Consider the following 17,774-nt stretch of genomic DNA (forward strand, 5'->3'; position numbering starts at 1 on the left):
TTACAGCAATATCAGTCTCCTTACAAACTGGCAAAAGAAGAATTAAAAACTTTGTATTGTGGAATATTGACACTTCTTTATGTCTAAGGGAAGCTATTAATGAATACTTGAGAGATGCACATTTGGAAAGGCATTTAATGTGCTGTGTGTTTTTATACTACCAATACACATTTCTTTCTTAGATAAATAGATGATACTCAACTAAGAGGTGGCTCTGATCAAAACTATGAAGCAGGAAACTGTCTTCAGAGACTCTCTACCTTTCCCTTTCTACATGCCAGTTATGCTGGGGACAAGGGGTGAGGACCTCCATTTCCTGAGCACCTTCACTGAGACCAACTTGTATATGGGACCTGGTTTACAGTACCTGTTTCAATCCTCACAATAATCTTACAATATGTATGTTAATTGCCGCAGTTTCTCAGAAATGAAGAAACTCTGGTAGAGTTAAAGTAACATGTCTAAAGAAAAGAAAGCAGTAAGTGACCATGAAGATTCCTCTATTTTAGTGCCCATGCAGGATTCCCCTTCCAGAACCATGTTTCCCCAACCTCAGTCACTCCTATTAGCTCTGTAAGATGGATCAGTTCATACCAGGCTTTAAGGAGAAGCCACCATTTGTGTTCATCCTCTTTGAGGTAGTTCTATCCTCTAAGTGACCAGACAGGTACAATCTTAACCTGTACCAATGGTTCTAGTAGTAGAATTTGAGAAAGCAAATAGCAAGACTTCAGAATGTCATGACTCCTTAGAGAGCATCTAACCAACCTCTTGTTCCATGAATATACTGATTTAAAATAACGAAAGCCTGAGATGGGATGTGCCTTTGCAAACATCACACAGCAAATAAGGTGTAGAGCCCAGTCAAAAGCCAGGACTCCTGACTCAGTCTAGTTCTGTTTTGTGGTGTCAGCCACAAATATCCAAACTTAGGGCAAAAAAACACAGTCCAGGATAAAAAAGATTTATTTTAATGCTATTAATTCACCTTGGCAATTCAGGATGCTGGTCAGAGCCTGGGCTTCAATTCTGGGTGCACAGCTTACAAACTGTGTGACCTGCACAAGGTATCCTCTCTTTGCCTTGGTTTTCCTGTTAGTCATCTGAGAATAACAACAGTGCCTGCCTCATAAGGCTAGTGAGAAGATCAGATGTGATAAACCATGTACAGTTCTAACTTCTTTGTGCTCAGCATGTAGTAAACACTGAATAAATCTTAGACATTATCATTATCATTATTATCACTGTTACATCTAGTAGTAATTCAAATAACTGAGTTAATACTATTACTTTTGGGGATAAATGTAGAAACAACTTCCTGCTATTAAGTTTGTCTCTCCTGGCCAGGTATGGTGGCTCAGGCCTGTAATCCCAACACTTTGGGAGGCCAAGGTGGGCAGATCACAAGGTAAAGAGATTGAGACCAGCCTGGCCAACATGGTGAAACCCCATCTCTACCAAAAAGACAAAAATTAGCTGGGCATGGTGGTGTGTGCCCGTAATCCCAGCTATTCAGGAGGCTAAGGCAAGAGAATCGCTTGAACCCAGGAGGCGGAGGTTGCAGTGAGCTGAGACTGTGTCACTACACACCAGCCTGAGCAACAGAGCAAGACTCCATTTAAAAAAAAAAAAAGTTTTTTTTTTGGTTCTTGTTTGTTTATTTTTCTGTCTCTCTTTCTTGTCTAAAAGCAGCCCTACATAGTCTCAGGAATGAAGAGAAATAAGATCAGTAGAAGGTTGGCATCAGAAATGAGGAAATTACCTTTGAAAACAAAAGTGCCCACTGAACATTTTCATTTTGTTGTTCAAAATAAAAAATTTCCATCTTTCTCAAATCTGCTTGTTCTCATTTACTTCCTAATTCAGTTAAAAGCCTGACCATCCTCTAGACACCTAAGCTTCTCCTTCCATACCACCATCCATGTGGTGACCAGTACTACTGATCCTCCCCCTAAAATGGCTCTGTATGAATCTCTCCTCTTTCCTCCAGGTCATCTGGTTCAGGCACATTTCATTTATGAGTTTTGGGGGGTTTGGTTTTGTTTTGGCCTGTACCATTCCAATGCTCTAAAATCTCCCTTTTTGCAACCTCACCTCCTCATACCTCCAAAGTCACTTTTGCAAAATGTAAGCTAGATGAAATCATTTCTACCATTCAGGGTTACATGGTTTCACCTCCGTAGCAGGGTATATTCACAAACCAGCCTCAGTGAAACCTTTCTAACCTCTCTTGTCTTCCCTCAAAACACATGGGTGTCCTCTGAATGTGACCTTTCTACCATATGTGTATGCTGTCCCTTCAATGTGGAAGACCCAGCCCCTTCCCTAGACAACTCCTGCTACCTATTGGGATCAAGAACAAAGGTGAACTCTTCTTCAGAGTCTACCAGATTCCCTCCAGTTTTTCTTCTGTTGACTCTCCCTAAACTTGTTTCTATCTTCATTAAACACTAGTGATGTTGAATCATTATTATTTATTTTCTTCTCCTTTTTTTGCTAGATTGATTTCTGGGAGGCATGGGCCTCATTCTTTTAGCCTCTGGCGCAGGACCTACAAAGCACACAGTAGGTGCTCAACAAATAACTACTGAATAGATCAAGTGGATGCTACAGAAAGTAAAAGGAATAGGAAAACGAGACCTCAGTGACTGTCAATGTTAGTCTCAGTAAAAAGAATCCGTAATATGTGTGACTATCTGCAAATGATTATGCAAGTGGTTTTTAACACTGTGATGTGCACTTGCAAATGAGAAAGCTCTCAAGTTCCCACTTCTGTTAAGTGTTCATCACTGGAGAGAGAGTCATGTCCTCCCAAATTTAGGTGGGTTCTGCAGGACCTGCACATACTAAGCTCTTAGAGTCCTGTAGCTTTAGAGGAGAACACTTTTCCCTTACAGAATTCTATGGACTGGACTCAGGTAGTAGATGCTCAATAAATGCTGATTTGATTTGCAGTGGATTTGAAAGCAAAGTGCAACTCACATTTTAGGCTAATTGAACTCAATGGCTGATCATACTTAATATAATAGCTCTAAGGCTAAAGAAAATCAATAAGTATGCTGAAAAGCAGCCAAATGCTCACTCCCTTGCCTAGTTCCATCATCAATGCTGACCTGCTTCTTGATCCTTTCCAGCTTCTGGGTATTTCCAACTTCACTGTGCCGCAGACTGCAAAGGCCGGTTAGCAAGTCTTGCATGGTGCCTTATGATACATTTGTTCTTCGTTTTGAAGTTGATGTAATAAAAGATCATAAAGGTGTGAAACTTGAGTTGCACTGTTAAAGTTGCCCTACTTTTCCTAAAGCCTCCCCTCTACATAAGTTAAATGGAATTCTGGCTGAAGGGAGAGAGAAGTGTGAGCTGGAATGCTGTGACATCTCTTCGTCTCCAATTGTGGAAAATTGTGAGAATGCATATTAAAGGAATCCCAGAAACTTTTTAGCCTACTAAACTACGACTTTTTTAAAAAAATTGATTTGGCAGCAAACTCATTAGATGTCCTTTGAACACCTCTATCTCATTGTAAGAAACAGGGAAGATTCAAAGCACGCACTCTTCTATAATTGATTTTGATATAAGAAAAAGACAGAAGTGCCTTGGAGAATAAATCATTAACTATAAGGCAAACCAAGGCACCCTGGAAACCAGCGAGACCTGGAGGTAGCCGAGGGATCAGGCGACTGGGATTTGCCTGTTCCCTCTGGTGACTTCTGGAGCGAAGCATCCCACCGGCAGGGCGAACCCGGCACATTGCGCTCCAGTCCATTTCACTTTTCAAACTTGAAGTTATTTTTAGATGACCCAAGCCCGCTAATCCCAAGCAGGACAATTCTCAGCCCGCTGCACCTCAACGCACCTACCCACTCCCCAGCCTCTGAATTGGGAAGAAAGGCTCTCCCGATCTTCTTTGCTCTCTGTATCCAGTTAGCCTCTTCTAGCCCCCTCTCTAAGCCTCAGTCCCGGGATCACAGGCGTCACCTTTGCTCCTTCACTTTTGCACCTGCTGCTGCTGCTACCAGGGAGGCGAACCCCGGGCCACTGGCAGTGGGAAAGGGGCTCCTTGGGACCCGCGCCCCCTAGAGGGGGGTCGCGGGAGATCTCCGTCCCCACGGCCTTTGCCGGGACAGACCACAGATCTGGAGACAACCCCCACCCCCGCCGCCCCCACCCAGCCCCCGGCCCCGGCCCAACTGGCCAGACCCCTGCCGCGGTCCCCCGGAACGACCCAGGCGCTGCTGTCAGCCCCGGTGGGACGGGGTGCCTGGGCGAGCCTGGCCGGCACGGTTACATAACCGACCTGCTGGGCGTCCGCGATGCGCCGGCGGAGGCGGAGGCGGAGGCGGAGGCGGTGGCTGGGGCGTCTGCGGGGGCCGGGCTGGTTGCTCGCGCGCGGCGCTGCCTGCTCACCTGCCCGCCGGTGCGAGCGCGTGGGGGCGGCGCGGTGCCGGCGAGCCTGGGCGTGGGGCCGTGCGCGGCGCGCCCCGCCTCCTGCTCTCCGCGGCCGTGGGTCGGTGGGTCTCTGCCTGCTGCCCGCTCCTCCCCGCAACCTCCGCCGCCTTCACCCGGGACAAAGCGGCTCCAGGGAGGGGCTGAGCCGGCGGCTCTTGCAGGAGCCGGCGGAGATGGGCGCGTCCCTAGCTCCGACTCATCGGGCCAACCTCCAATCAGACCCAGGGAAACCGAAAGCCCCTGTCTGGCCTCCTCTCATCTCCTCCCTCCTGACCCCGCGCCCTCCTCGGTCCCCCACCCACCGCACCTCCGGGGCTCTCACCCTACCCTCAGCCCCTCACCCCTCCTTTCGACCTCAGGTGCCCGGGACGCCGCAGGGGCCTCCGGGGACCTTGCGTGGGAGCCTGGCCGCAGGAGTCCCGGCCTCAGCGGGGAGAGGCTCCTCGGGGTCCCATGCTGAGCTGAGGGTGAGGGGCAGCGACAACCCAGAAGAAACAGGCAGAGAAGCAAACTGGCTGGGAAGTACTAGGAGAAAGACTCTTCTTACCAGATATCTGAGTCTCCCAACTCTGGCTAACTGAGGAAATGTTGGGGTGCCCCTGGATGGTCCTCCCGGGCTTCTGCGCTTGGTGGGTGCTGGCGCCCTCTGGCTGGAGCCCTGCGTCCGGCCCAGCCCAGGCTGCTGAAGGTGCCCTGCGCGGGCTTCACAGCTTTGCCAGGATTTGCAGCCATCAGACCTGAGGACAGAAGGGCTCGGGCTGCAACGACTCCTATTGTGTGAGAGCCGTGACACAGTGAGCGGGAGGTTGGTGTCCTACAGCAAACGGGACTGGAGGCGAAGCGGAATCTGGGGTAGATCTGTTGCTCAACAAAGTTAACCCCAGTAGAAGTCTCTGCTTTACGGAATAAAGCAATTCAAATTGGCGAGGAAGCCCATTTGAATTCTCTTGCCATGAGATTCAGTCCTGTTCCTATCTGTGCCACACGTAAGGCACAGATAGGAACAGGACTGAATCTCATGGCAAGAGAATGTCAATTATGCAAAAGATCATAATAGGGAGAGTGCGGAAAATTAAAGGAAGGGGGTGTGCAGACCAACCTGAGGGAGGGAGTGAATAGCATTTAAATCAGGTATGTGTTCTGTCATCTTTCTAACTGCTGCATAAATAAGCCGTTCTATTTTTGCTTTGCATGCCTTTTGATTTTCTGATAACAATATTACGATTCCACTGAAGCAGTCCATAAGCTTCACAATCATTCTTCACTTACCCAGATACTACATTTTTTTTTCCCAAAGTTGACATAGAATCAAATTTTTTCAACAAAAATCGGCTCTTCTCTCTGATTAGTCTGCATTAATATAAACACAGAATTTCAGAATTGAAAATGACTTTAGGTTTCCCCTCCTCCAGCCTTCTCCTGGATGCATGAATCTGTAAGTTGTTGTTGGTTTAGATAATTGCTATTTGGGATAGAATTGTCTGAAAGGGCATTCTTAAGCTAAGCAAAAACTTGCCTCCCTTGAATTTTCTAACAGTGCTAGCTCATTTTTTGAAGCCAAAGAGACCAAGTCAAATTCCTCCTCTGTCTTTAAAATATGTAAAAATAGCTAGCATGTCTAATGCACTCCACAATCCCCCTTCTTTCCAAGTAGAGCATCCCTAACCCTTTAAACAAAATCTCATTAGTGAGTGCTTCCTAGAATCATCGCCAAACTGATGACTTTCATCTTAACAGGGCCTATTTACTATTTTATGAATATACATTTGCATATAAAATGTTCAGCTTATAGGAGCAATATATTCATTGTAGAAATTTTGAAAAGTTGGAAAAACACAGGAATTAATTTAAGAACTAAATTAGGTAATACATGTAAAACACCTAAGCACAGTGCTAGGCACACAGTGATACTCAATATATGTCAGCTGTTACCAAAATCAACATGGCCATTTTCCTAACACCAAATATAGATATTCTTACTTTCCTAGATGCTTTTTCTGAGTTCTCACAGCCACATATTCCTCCTTTTACTGCTAAGAGAAATTCTGCATTTGTCAGCTTGTGTGAAGAATTAAGGATAAATAAGGGAAAGAGGGAAAAGTGACTAAACCGCTTCATTTTGTTTACCTTGAAAAGAACAATATGTTACTGGCAAAGCAAATGTTAATGGCAATAATAAAATACAGGGAGAAAAAGAGTTCAAGGAGTCTGAGCTGGAAGTGGATTTTGGAGAGCAGAAGGAGTGAGGCTAAAGGGTAGTTAATGTTAAGGATGGTGGTAAATAAGATTAGAATTTTGGTTTGCTAACATTTATCGAACACTTACTATATGCTGTGCTCCATGCCAATCAATTCTTACACATTAATTCATTTAACTTTCACGGCAACTCCATTAGAAAAGTACTATAATTAATCTATAGTAAAGAAAACACAGAAAGCTTAAATAAATGACTTGCCGAAGCTAACAAGTAGAAAAGTTGAATGCACATGTAGACAACCTGGCTTTGGTGTCCCCACTAGACTAGACTGCCTCTCAATGGTTGTAAGTGACGTTATAAATATAAACCTTCAGCTTCACAGAAAAGTTAAGCAGAAAGTACAGAAAGCTCCCATATACTGCCTGCCCCCACGTATACATAGCCTCCGGGACTATCAGAGTCCAACACAGGAGTAATACCATGAATGAAGCTACATGAACACAACATTATCAACCGAAGTCCATAGTTTACAGATTCACTCTTGGTGTTGTACTTTTTTGAGTTTGGAAAAGAGTATTATGACCTATATCCACCATTATAGTTTCACACAGACTAGCTTCACTGCCCTGAAAATCCTCTGTGCTCTGCCTATTGACCCCATCCTCCCCACAAACATCTGGAAACCACTGATTTTATAATTGTCTTCTAGTTTTGCCTTTTCCAGAATGTCATATAGGTGAATGTCATTTCAGATTGGCTTCCTTCATTTAATAATATGCCTGTAAGTTTCCTTGTCTTTTCATGGCTCAATAACTCATTTCTTTTTAGCATTGAATAATATTTCATTGTCTGGATATATCAGAGTTTGTTTATTCAATCACCTGTCAGAGGACAGCTTGATTGCTTCAAAGTTTTGGCAATTATGAAAAAGTTGCTCCAAGTATTCGTGTGCAAGTTTTTGTGTGAATGTAAGCTTTCAACTTGTTTGGGTAAATATCAAGGAGTGTGACAGATAGATCATATAGTAGGTTTAATTTTGTAAGAAACGGAGTAACTTTGCTGAAATGGCTAAACTATTTTGCATTGCCACCAGCAATGAATGAGACTACGTGTTACTCCACATCCTCACCAGCATTTGGTGTTGACAGTGCTTGGGATTTTCACCATTCTAATGGGCATCTCATTATTTTGATCTGTAGCTACCTATTGACATGATGTTGAGATTTTTTATATGCTTATTTGCCATTTGTCAAATCTATATGGTTAAAGCCATTTGTGATGCCTTACTTGCCTCTTCTTTGGTGAGGTAGCAGTTCAGATCTTTTGCCCATTTTTTAATCAGATTATTTTCTTCTCATTGTTTTTCTTATTTTCTGTTGTTAAGAGTTATTTTTGTATTTTGAATCACAGTTCTTTATTAGATATGTATTTTATAAATATTTTCTCCTACCTGATACTTGTCTTCTCATTCTCTTGACAGTGTCTTTTGCAGAGCAGTTTTTATTTTATTTATTTATTTAGAGATGGAGTCTCACTCTGTCGCCCAGGCTGGAGTGCAGTGGCACGATTGCAGCTCACTGCAACCTCCACCTTCCAGGTTTAAGTGATTCCTCTGCCTCAGCCTCCCAAATAGCTGAGACTATAAGCATGTGCTACCACGCCTGGCTATTTTTATATTTTTAGTACAGATAAAGTTTCACCATATTGGCCAGGCTGGTCTCGAACTCCTGACTTCGTGATCCACCCACCTTGGCCTCTTAAAGTGCTGGGATTACAGACATGAGCCACCACACCCAGCCAGTTTTTATTTTTAATAACGTCTAGCTTATCAATTTTTTATAGATTGTGCATTTTGCATTGTTTCTAAAAAGTTGTCACCAACTAGATTTTCTTCCATGTTATCTTCCAGGAGTTCTATACTTTAGAATTTTACATTTAGGTCTATTATCTATTGTGAGTTAATTTTTTGAAGGGTATAAAAGGTCTATGCCTAGATTCTCTTTATTTCTTGCATGTGGGTATCTCTTGTTGTAGCACTATATATTAAAGATTATCTTTTCTCTATTGTATTGTGTTTGCTCCTTTCTCAAAGATAAGTTAACTATATATTTGTTTGGGTTTATTTCTGGGCTCTGTATTCTGTTCCACTGGTGTCTTTGTTTGTCCTTTCACTCATACCACACTGTCTTGATTACTGTAGCTTTACAATAAATCTTAATGTCAAGTTGGTTCAGTCCTCTGACATTGTTCTTCTCCTTCAGTATTTTGTTGACTACTCTAGGTTCTTTTCCTTCCCATATAAACTCTAGAAGCATTTTGTCAAAATCCACAAAATAATTTAATGCAATTTTGACTGGGATGGCATTTAATCTATGGATCAAGGTGGAAATAACTGACATCTTAACCACACTGAGTCTTCCTATCCATAAATATGGAATATCCCTCCATTTATTTAGGAATCACTTAGTTCCTCTCTAATTCATCAGAGCTTTGTAGCTGCACTCATAGAGATATTGTAAATATTTTATTGAATTTATGCCTAAGTATTTAATTTATTTGGCTTTTTCTCATGTTTTAATTGGTCTGTCTTTTTTTGTGTGTAGGGTGTAGAGTCCTTTAAGAATTTTGGATATTAACTCCTTATCAAATCTATGATTTACAAATATTTTCTCCCATTCTGTGAGTTATCTTTTCCCTTTCATACATATTTTATACATATGTATGTATACAAATTTACATCTTTATTTCTATGTCTATTTTTATATATTAAAAGCCATGAGTTTGCAACAGTCCTGCAATTCCAGTCTAACACCATAGGGTTTATTCTAGCTTCCCCCTTTTTAAACATACACTTTTTTCCCTCTAACAATGGAAAAACATGGCTCCCATCATCTTCATATATCTAATTTTTCAATCTTTTTTGGGCCAGTGCCCTACTCAGGCACCTACTTTGTACAAGCCCCAACTCCTACTGGACCATCCTTTCTCAGATGACCTCCTCTCCTTTGCCCAACCCATGTAATGCTGCCATCCGGCAAGAGAAAGAAAAGAGATGAGAGAATATTCTTTAAATAATAGATCCTGGCATGGTGGCCCAAACCTGTAATCTCAGCACTTTGGGAAGCCAAGAAGGGCAGATCCCTTGAGCTCCGGAGTTTGAGAGAAGCCTAAGCAACATGGCAAAAACTGTCTTTACAAAAATACAAAAATTAGTCAGGCATGGTGGTATGTGCCTATAGTCATAGCTACCTGGAAGGCTCAGGTGAGAGGATTGCTTGAGCCTGAGAGGTTGAAGCTGCAGTGAGCCGAGATCGCTTCAGCCTGGGCAACAGAGCAAGACCTTGTCTCAAAATAATAAATAAATAAATAACACGAATGTGTATGTGTCATCTGATCAGAGCAGGATAAAATGTATTCATCACATCCATTGTCCTGAATACTATTTCTATTAATTCATCCTAAGTGCTTATATTGTTATTGTGCTGTCAAATCACTCAATTGATTCATGTTAAATTTACTTTCAACTATAATCCCTCAGTTTTTTAAATACTTGGCTGTACAACAATACACCTCTTCCAATATTCACCTCACATTCTCTATCTGCACAGTAGAATTTTTATACAAAAAAAATCTTGTTAGAAAGATCCTATAATTTCACAAGCTGAGATCACTCAGAGCTTAATTTTTGCTTTCAGTATGTTAAGTATCTGTTTTCTTATCCAGATTTGTGTCATTGGCCAATTTTCTAAGTATGCTGCGTACATCCTTATTAAAGTCAGTAAAAAAAGCTGAATGAGGTTAGAGACTGGGGACCACCAATTGAGACTTCCATCAGTGTCAGTGATTGTCAAAGAACACATAAAGGTCATGCTCACTTTGAGCAATCAGAATCTGGGGATCATCCCACAATACATATTTCCTACCGTGATTCTGATACTCATACTCTCCTTTTCCCTTCTGCTGTGAATTGGATCTCAATGCTTTTGTAATTGACATAATTAATATAAGAACATTGTATCTCTTAAGTCTATGGGGGAAAATAGGTTGAGAATTATCACTCTATTAAATTCAAACTCTTTATAGATAATTTAAGTAACAGAAGAGAATTAAAATATGCACTTGTCAGCTGGGCGTGGTGGCTCACACCTGTAAACCCAGCACTTTGGGAGGCCAAGGCAGGTGAACCATGAAGGCAGAAGTTCGAAACCAGCCTGACCAACATGGTGAAACCCTGTCTCTACCAAAAAATACAAAAATTAGACAGGTGTGGTGGTACATGCCTGTAATCCCAGCAATTGAGGAGGCTGAGGCAGGAGAATTGCTTGAATCTGTGAGGCAGAGGGTACAGTGAGCCGAGATCACATCATTGCACTCCAGCCTGGGCAACAAAGAGAGACTCCATTTCAAAAAAAAAAAATGTCTTTATGTGCCAAACATTCATTTATTCATTCAACAAATATTTGTTGAGTATCCTCTATGTGTTAGGTACTGCTATAGGTGCTAGGGATATAGCAACGAATACGACAACATGCTTGCTCTTATGGAGCTTATCATTTTGAGTGAAATATATTCTTTGTAGGTTTGTCTGCTTCGTCGTTCTTGACTTAGAGAAAAATTTAATTCATCTAGTGTAGGCTTTACTAAAAGTCACTTATGACCCTTGAAAGATTTCATGTTTTGCAAAGATCCTTACTCAGATATTCAATGAAAGGAGTTTAGACTATTTGCTTCCACACTAGGAGAAATTATAGAAGTTTGAATTTGTGAGGAAATGTACAGATTATTTAGCACTACAACTAGAAATAATCACAACAACATTAAATATGTGTTTTGAGTGGTTGCTAACTGCTGATCACTGTTCTTCGCAGTTTGTACATATAAATTAATGTAATCTTCATAATGCTTGATAAGTACAATTATTATTTCCACTTTACAGATCAGGAAATCAAGACACAAATAGATTGCCCAGCACTAATAAGTTGAGTCAGAGTAGACCCTAAGTAGCTTGATTTGAGACCTTGGGTTCTCCTGTGTATATGAAAATAGAGCCATATTTAGTGACCATGCAGGGTAAGTTAAGCCTTCCTTTTCCGTAGTATTTTTAAAAAACATGCTGCTTCTATATAATGCATGTCACATTACATTATTTGCAAATTAATTAAGGAATAGAGCTAGCAACTTATCCTAATATCATGCATGGAGCAGGTTTTTAATAAATTTTTAATGGCTAACAGAGAATTTAGGCTTAGAAAGCATGGCATTCCGAGGTCAAAGTGATGGTTTGTGGAAAACTCAGAGTAAAAAACCATCCAGTCTTCTGAGTTTCAATCAAGTAGATATTCTTTTTTCCTGCATCAGGCTGGCCCATATTCACTACTAGAAAAGTACCGTGTCACATATCTAAATTTCAGAATATTCCTGATAAATTTAGATGTGTTGTAATGTCATATGAAAAAGATACATTTTTAAATGCAACAGTTCCATGCTTTACAGTGGCAAAAATAAAAATGGGCTGGATTTAAAATTAAAATAAACTGAAGCAGGCCAGATTTTTGGTCTGAAAGTAGAGGCTATCATGTATATTTATTTCTAAGTTTACAATATTTCATGTCAAGTTGTGGAATTGTAAAGGAGGGAAGAAGCACTTCTCAAAGCATTCTAAGTTAATTTGTTTTAGTTTTTCTTGGTAGCATTTAGAGTAGAGAGGTGAGGAGGCCACACTGTGTCAGGGAACAGAGTGAGTGATCCTATGGACAAGTTTTGGTTGCTCTTGATTGCTCTAAAGACTTTCCTGGGCTGGGGAAGGTGAGAATGGGAAAAAAAACCCCACATACTCACTAAAAAAATAACATCGAAGTGACTGAGTCTGTCTCTAACAGCTCAAGAATTTCTAGTGTCAATGTCCTCCAGCCAAAGGCTACCAAGAAAACACCTGTAGTTAAGTAATTTGAGTTTATTGCTCATTGTAATGAGAGTGACACACACCATATAGCTAGCAGGGTATCACACAGAAAGAGACTGTTGGAAACTACTTATAGGATTTGAACTTGTCTTAAGTGATTTTCAGGAGAGTTCAAGGAAGCAGTGCTTTGCTCTAGATTAGATGCTGAAGAAAGCAGGGACAATTCTTTCCTTAAGTATGTTAATAAATCTTATCTATAAGGCAGGTGGGATGAAGTAAGGCTAAAACTATTATGGGTAGAGATGCTGCAGTCAGTGGGTTTTCTGTCTATAAGTGCTACCCACCAGAGCACTTTCTCCTATTATATGATTTCTCTCCACCTCCAGCCTCCTCCTACTTCTTCAATTTTGCTGTAACAGTAACAGCACTTCTCCTCCTTGTGACTCTCCCTGTTCCTTTGATCATGACACATCCATATTATTGTTCAGATGGCAGAGGAAAACTGCCTGTCTCTGATTTCTCTTTTTCCTTTTGTTATAGCATGTCATGCCCCAAGTAGTCAAGCCTGCCTTCATAGTGGCCCCAGGATCAAAGCTACTGCCACCCATATTGGATCTTCCTTGGGTTTGGTGTGTCTGGAGTGTGTAACGTACAAAAGTGCTGGCAGAATGACATGCATGGGAACAGCCACAGGGCAGCTAAGTTGATCTGCATTCTTACACAGACACAGGCATGTACAAGCAACTGCAATTCAGGAATTAAGTGTTAAACTAAAACTCATTAATTACTTGGTTTGCCCAAAAGGAGAAAAATAACAAAAACAAACAAAAAGATGGATGGGTTGTATTTTGTTTTAATGGTCTGACAGTCTATAGAATAAAAAATATGTACATAAATAAGATTTTTTTTGGTTCATAGTGTGGAAAATATAGAGAGATAACATTCTTAGACAACGTTCTAAGATTCTCAATGCTATATTTTTTAAAGTCTGCAAATAAAAGGAATATGCATTTGGAGATTAGGGAATATGAGTATGCAGATGCTGATAGGCAACTCCAGGTGTGATCACAGATCCAAACCACAGGTCCTACCACAGGGGTCTGGATGACTGAACACCCACAGATGCTTGTGACTCATTGATGTGGGTGATCAGAAGGAATACTGATTTATTGGGGCCATAAAAATTGAGGCATGAATCAGATTTCTCCAGGGTTTGACAAATTGACAGAATACTCTGATAACTTAATTTCAGTGAAGGTGCTAATGGCTGATAATAGAATCTCTGGTTACTCTCAGATAACATCTACACTTAAATGGGACCAGGCTCTTTACAGTCTGGTGGCTACAATCCATCCTGTGTCTCTGCCAGTTTCTCCCTCTTCTGCCCCCTGCTTTCAGTCTTCCATGCCACGCACTGGCATTTCCTTCTGACTGGGAAATTTTTAGAAGTGAATATTCTCAGTTCCACCCTATATCTATTGAATCAGAAGCTTGGGTGGTGGCCCAGAAACCTGTGTTAATTAACAAGAGTTCTGGGAGACTCTGATGCATGCTGAAGCTTTTTCAAGGTCACTTTTCTAAGCACCCGAGCTACATCAGCACATTTAATCTTCATGGCAGCTCTCTGAGGTAGGTACTAAGATTGCCCCATTTTACAGATGAGAAAACTGAGACACAGAAAGCTAAGCAACTGACAGTGGTTCTAAATTGGAAAGTGGTAGAGCTGAGCTTTGAATCCAGGCTATCTAGCTTAAGAATTTAGACGTTCTGCTACTCAGCTGTTACCTCGTGAATGAATGCTTCTGTGAAGACTTTCGTGATGCCAATCTCTCAAATTTCACCAAACAATTTCAGTAGCTCCCATGTCACTTTCTTTTCTTACTATGCATGTATTTTTCTTGTCTTTCTAACCCAGTACCTACATTACAATAAACACACTTTTGGTATATGAAAAAATAATGAATAATTAAATTAATTGATTAGTGAATCAGTAAATATTATATCTTGCCTCAGAAGCAACTTCACCAGAATTTTCCTGGAGAGGTTTAAAATATACAGGTTACAAAATCCTATCTCTCAGTTCCCTGAAAGTCTTTAGGCGTAAGACCTGGGAATCTGTATTTTTAAAAGTCAAAACGGAAATAAGAACCTGGGTTTAAGAAAACAGTATGTGCCCAACATGCTGATCCAGCACACTTAATTGGTACTTACAATTTCAGAGAGCTTGATAAGACCAAGCTGAGGGCATCAACGGGGAAAGGAGGAACTCATCTCATCCTCAAATCCTACCTCATAGGAAAGCTGCTTACCTCATAACCAAACCTACCTGGAGGAAAGCCTGAATGTGCTTCAGATTTCAGGCACATTATATAATATTCCTTGAATAAGATCAACATAAGAAATGCCTGCAGTTGGTTCCACCAAGCTGTACACGGGAAGTTGTTTTCCCCCCAGAACAGGCAGTCCTCAGCATACAAATGGGTCATATTCCAAAAATGCATTTGTAAGTTGAGTTGTTTGGAGCTCAGAAAACACTTTCCCACAGAAGTAATATTAGAAAAGAGGGTTCCATTCCTCTGCCAAAACACAAAACCTGATTTAGAACACTCTGTCTCTGAAATAGCATTTCAGATGGCCTACACGGACGTCCATGGGAAATGTGACTAGGACCCACCCAACTTGGAATTGGGAAAGATGGGAGCACTGTGACTTCTTGGTGAGGCTGGGCTGTGCCAGCAACAGGGACTTGTCTTAGTTCTTCTCCTTCCCCTAACACACACACACACACACACACACACACACACACACACACACACACTCGATGGCTACTGGTCATGTAATAGAAACAGCAAGTTGCCACTCCAAGAAAACTACTTGTGCATTCAAGAGCTGCCCCTGACTTGCAGCTCAGAGGTTCACATTTCAGGAATAGATCACCAGGAGTGCTGTACCCTAACCTCTATTAACTCCTTACCTGAAGTTTGGAAACATTACACCATTTGTAGTCTCAGTTTTACAGTGACTGTAACCACCTTCCCTAGTATATCTAGCATAATAATTTAGGGATAAACGTAATATAAGTAGCAGAAACAAAATTGCTCCTGATAAAGTGGAAAAGAGAACCTAATGTCTAATTTTCCTTGGCCATCAATTAATTAGCTGTGTGATAATTGGCTAAATTCTCTGGGCCTCAGTTTTCTCATTTGTAAAATGCTGGGGAAGAGAAGTGATTTATATAATCGATAACAGTGTTTTTTTCTAGAGTTAATATTCTAGAATTCAATAAAGATAATTCTCTCTACTCTCCAGTAAAAAGATTGTCAGTCTGTTATTCTCCAGATTTTTCCACACATGGCAGAGAAACACTGAAACCTTATCTCAGGCCCAAAGATACATCAAGAAGAACTGAGGCTGCTAGATTACACTTTCATCTCATTCTTATTAAATTAAATATTATTTCATTCCATTCTTACTTGCCACAGCCAAACTTCACTTGGGCAATGCTCAATGATTTTAAGCCCTGTACTCAATTAGACACTTCTCAGCACACAGCAAGTTGAGGATTGATGTGGCAAAATAGTGATAATAATTTCTCCAAATTTTGACGTAGAAGGAAAACAGAGGGAAAGAATAAAAGAATGTAAAAGAATTTGAAGTTATTTCAGAAGAACACCTTTCAAAGTAATCAATATACATAATCTTAACATGTACTATCATAGACTTGAATTTATCTGAGAGCAAAATATATTGTTTCTTTGATGGGATCCCCTACCTAAAGGTAATACTTTCTAGAGGAAGAGAAGTAATGGAATTAGCTACTGGCAACCACTAATGATTTGGGATTTATAATATCTGATAGCATTTAAGCCCGGGTACTTCATTCCAGCTAGCAGGCTAATATGTTTTTGTGATGTGCTGAGGATGTGTCTGGAGTTGCCATTAGGACCTTTTAAGAAGGTGCAATTAGTTTCTGTTGCCATATGTCTTTAATGGGATACAGTTTTTTCACCAGGATAAGAAAAGAAAGTTCTGCTTCTACTCCCTTTAAACAATCCAAAAGCCAATTCCAAACAAACAAAACAAAAGCAAATATTATCCCAGATAATACACAATAAAAATTCCCCAAGCCATGACATTTTCCTAGACAACTGTATAAGAAAACCAGGGAATTGTTTGTGGTGGGGAGAAGAAGGAAATCCGGTTCTAAAACCTCTGGCATTTCTGTCTCATAACCAACAATGTAATCGAAATGACAGTGTTTTATAGGCCTCCTGCTGTCATACACGCTGCTGAGTGTTTTATATGCACTATTTATATTAACCCTTAAAACAACCTAGTGAAGTATGTGCTATTCCACTTTGTTTAGTAAGTGCTTATACTGCCATTTGTAGAAGAAAAGTCTAAAATGATAGTGAGAAAAAGGTCCTGCCGAGAAAGACAGAACTGAGAGTACTCTCAGTTCCAACCACTCAAACAGCTCAGGATAACCATACTACTAAGAGCCTGGGATTCCCATTCTTGCTCTACTACATCCTATGACCTCAAGGAAGTTACTGAATTTCCTATATATAAAATGGCAATAATAGGCTGGGCACAGTGGCTCACGCCTGTATCCCAGCACTTTGGGAGGCCAATGAGTGTGGATCACCTGAGGTCGGGAGTTCAAGATCAGCTTGACCAACATGGAGAAACCCTGTCTCTACTAAAAAAAAAACAAAAAAATACAAAATTACCTGGGCATGGTGGTGTATATCTGTAATCCCAGCTACTCAGAAGGCTGAGGCAGAAAACTTGCTTGAACCCGAGAGGGAGAGGTTGCCATGAGCTGAGATCGCACCATTGCACTCCAGCCTGGGCAACAAGAGTGAAACTCTGTCACAGAAAAAAAGCAATAATAATACTGCCTACCTTTCAGCTTATTATATTTTCCAACAAGAACCTACCCATAATGGACCTAAAGCAGCACCTGACAGATGGTAGTATTCAATGACTATTAGACAGCATTTTTAACTGGTTCTGCAACTCCCTGAATTCCCACACACCAGAAGCCTGCCTACATCTAGGCAGATCACGGGGGTCATATATATTCCTAGAACAAAACGAGAACACTGGAAACAATGCCTTCTCATTTTCTAAGAATAGGCCTTGATTCTTAAGGCATAGTCCCTGGATAAGCAGCATGAGCATCACCTGGCAACTTGTTAGAATGCATTGTCAGGACCCATC

The 17,774-nt window shown here is 41.0% G+C and overlaps 1 protein-coding gene and 1 long non-coding RNA gene across 5 annotated transcripts in view; one reads left to right on the forward strand and one right to left on the reverse strand.

The window, feature by feature from the left end:
* The window catches only part of RCAN2 (regulator of calcineurin 2), a 284,182-nt gene extending 279,081 nt beyond the window's left edge, over window positions 1–5,101 (reverse strand). The window contains exon 1 of one of the 4 annotated variants that reach the window (XM_008994529.5): window positions 4,997–5,101. The gene's annotated coding sequence lies outside the window, so the exon portion shown is untranslated. Of the gene's footprint in view, window positions 1–3,113; window positions 3,214–4,297; window positions 4,581–4,996 lie in introns of those variants that run through there. The other 3 variants (XM_035295832.3, XM_035295831.3, XM_008994530.5) reach the window with 3 other exon arrangements.
* A 325-nt stretch (window positions 5,102–5,426) lies between these two features.
* The window catches only part of LOC118152870 (uncharacterized), a 40,458-nt gene continuing 28,110 nt past the window's right edge, over window positions 5,427–17,774 (forward strand). The window contains exon 1 of the long non-coding RNA XR_004741819.3: window positions 5,427–5,580. This is a non-coding gene — a long non-coding RNA (uncharacterized LOC118152870). The remainder of the gene's footprint in view (window positions 5,581–17,774) is intronic.

The sequence above is a fragment of the Callithrix jacchus genome, chromosome 4, assembly GCF_049354715.1.
Source record: "Callithrix jacchus isolate 240 chromosome 4, calJac240_pri, whole genome shotgun sequence".
Classification (NCBI taxonomy): Eukaryota; Metazoa; Chordata; class Mammalia; order Primates; family Cebidae; genus Callithrix; species Callithrix jacchus.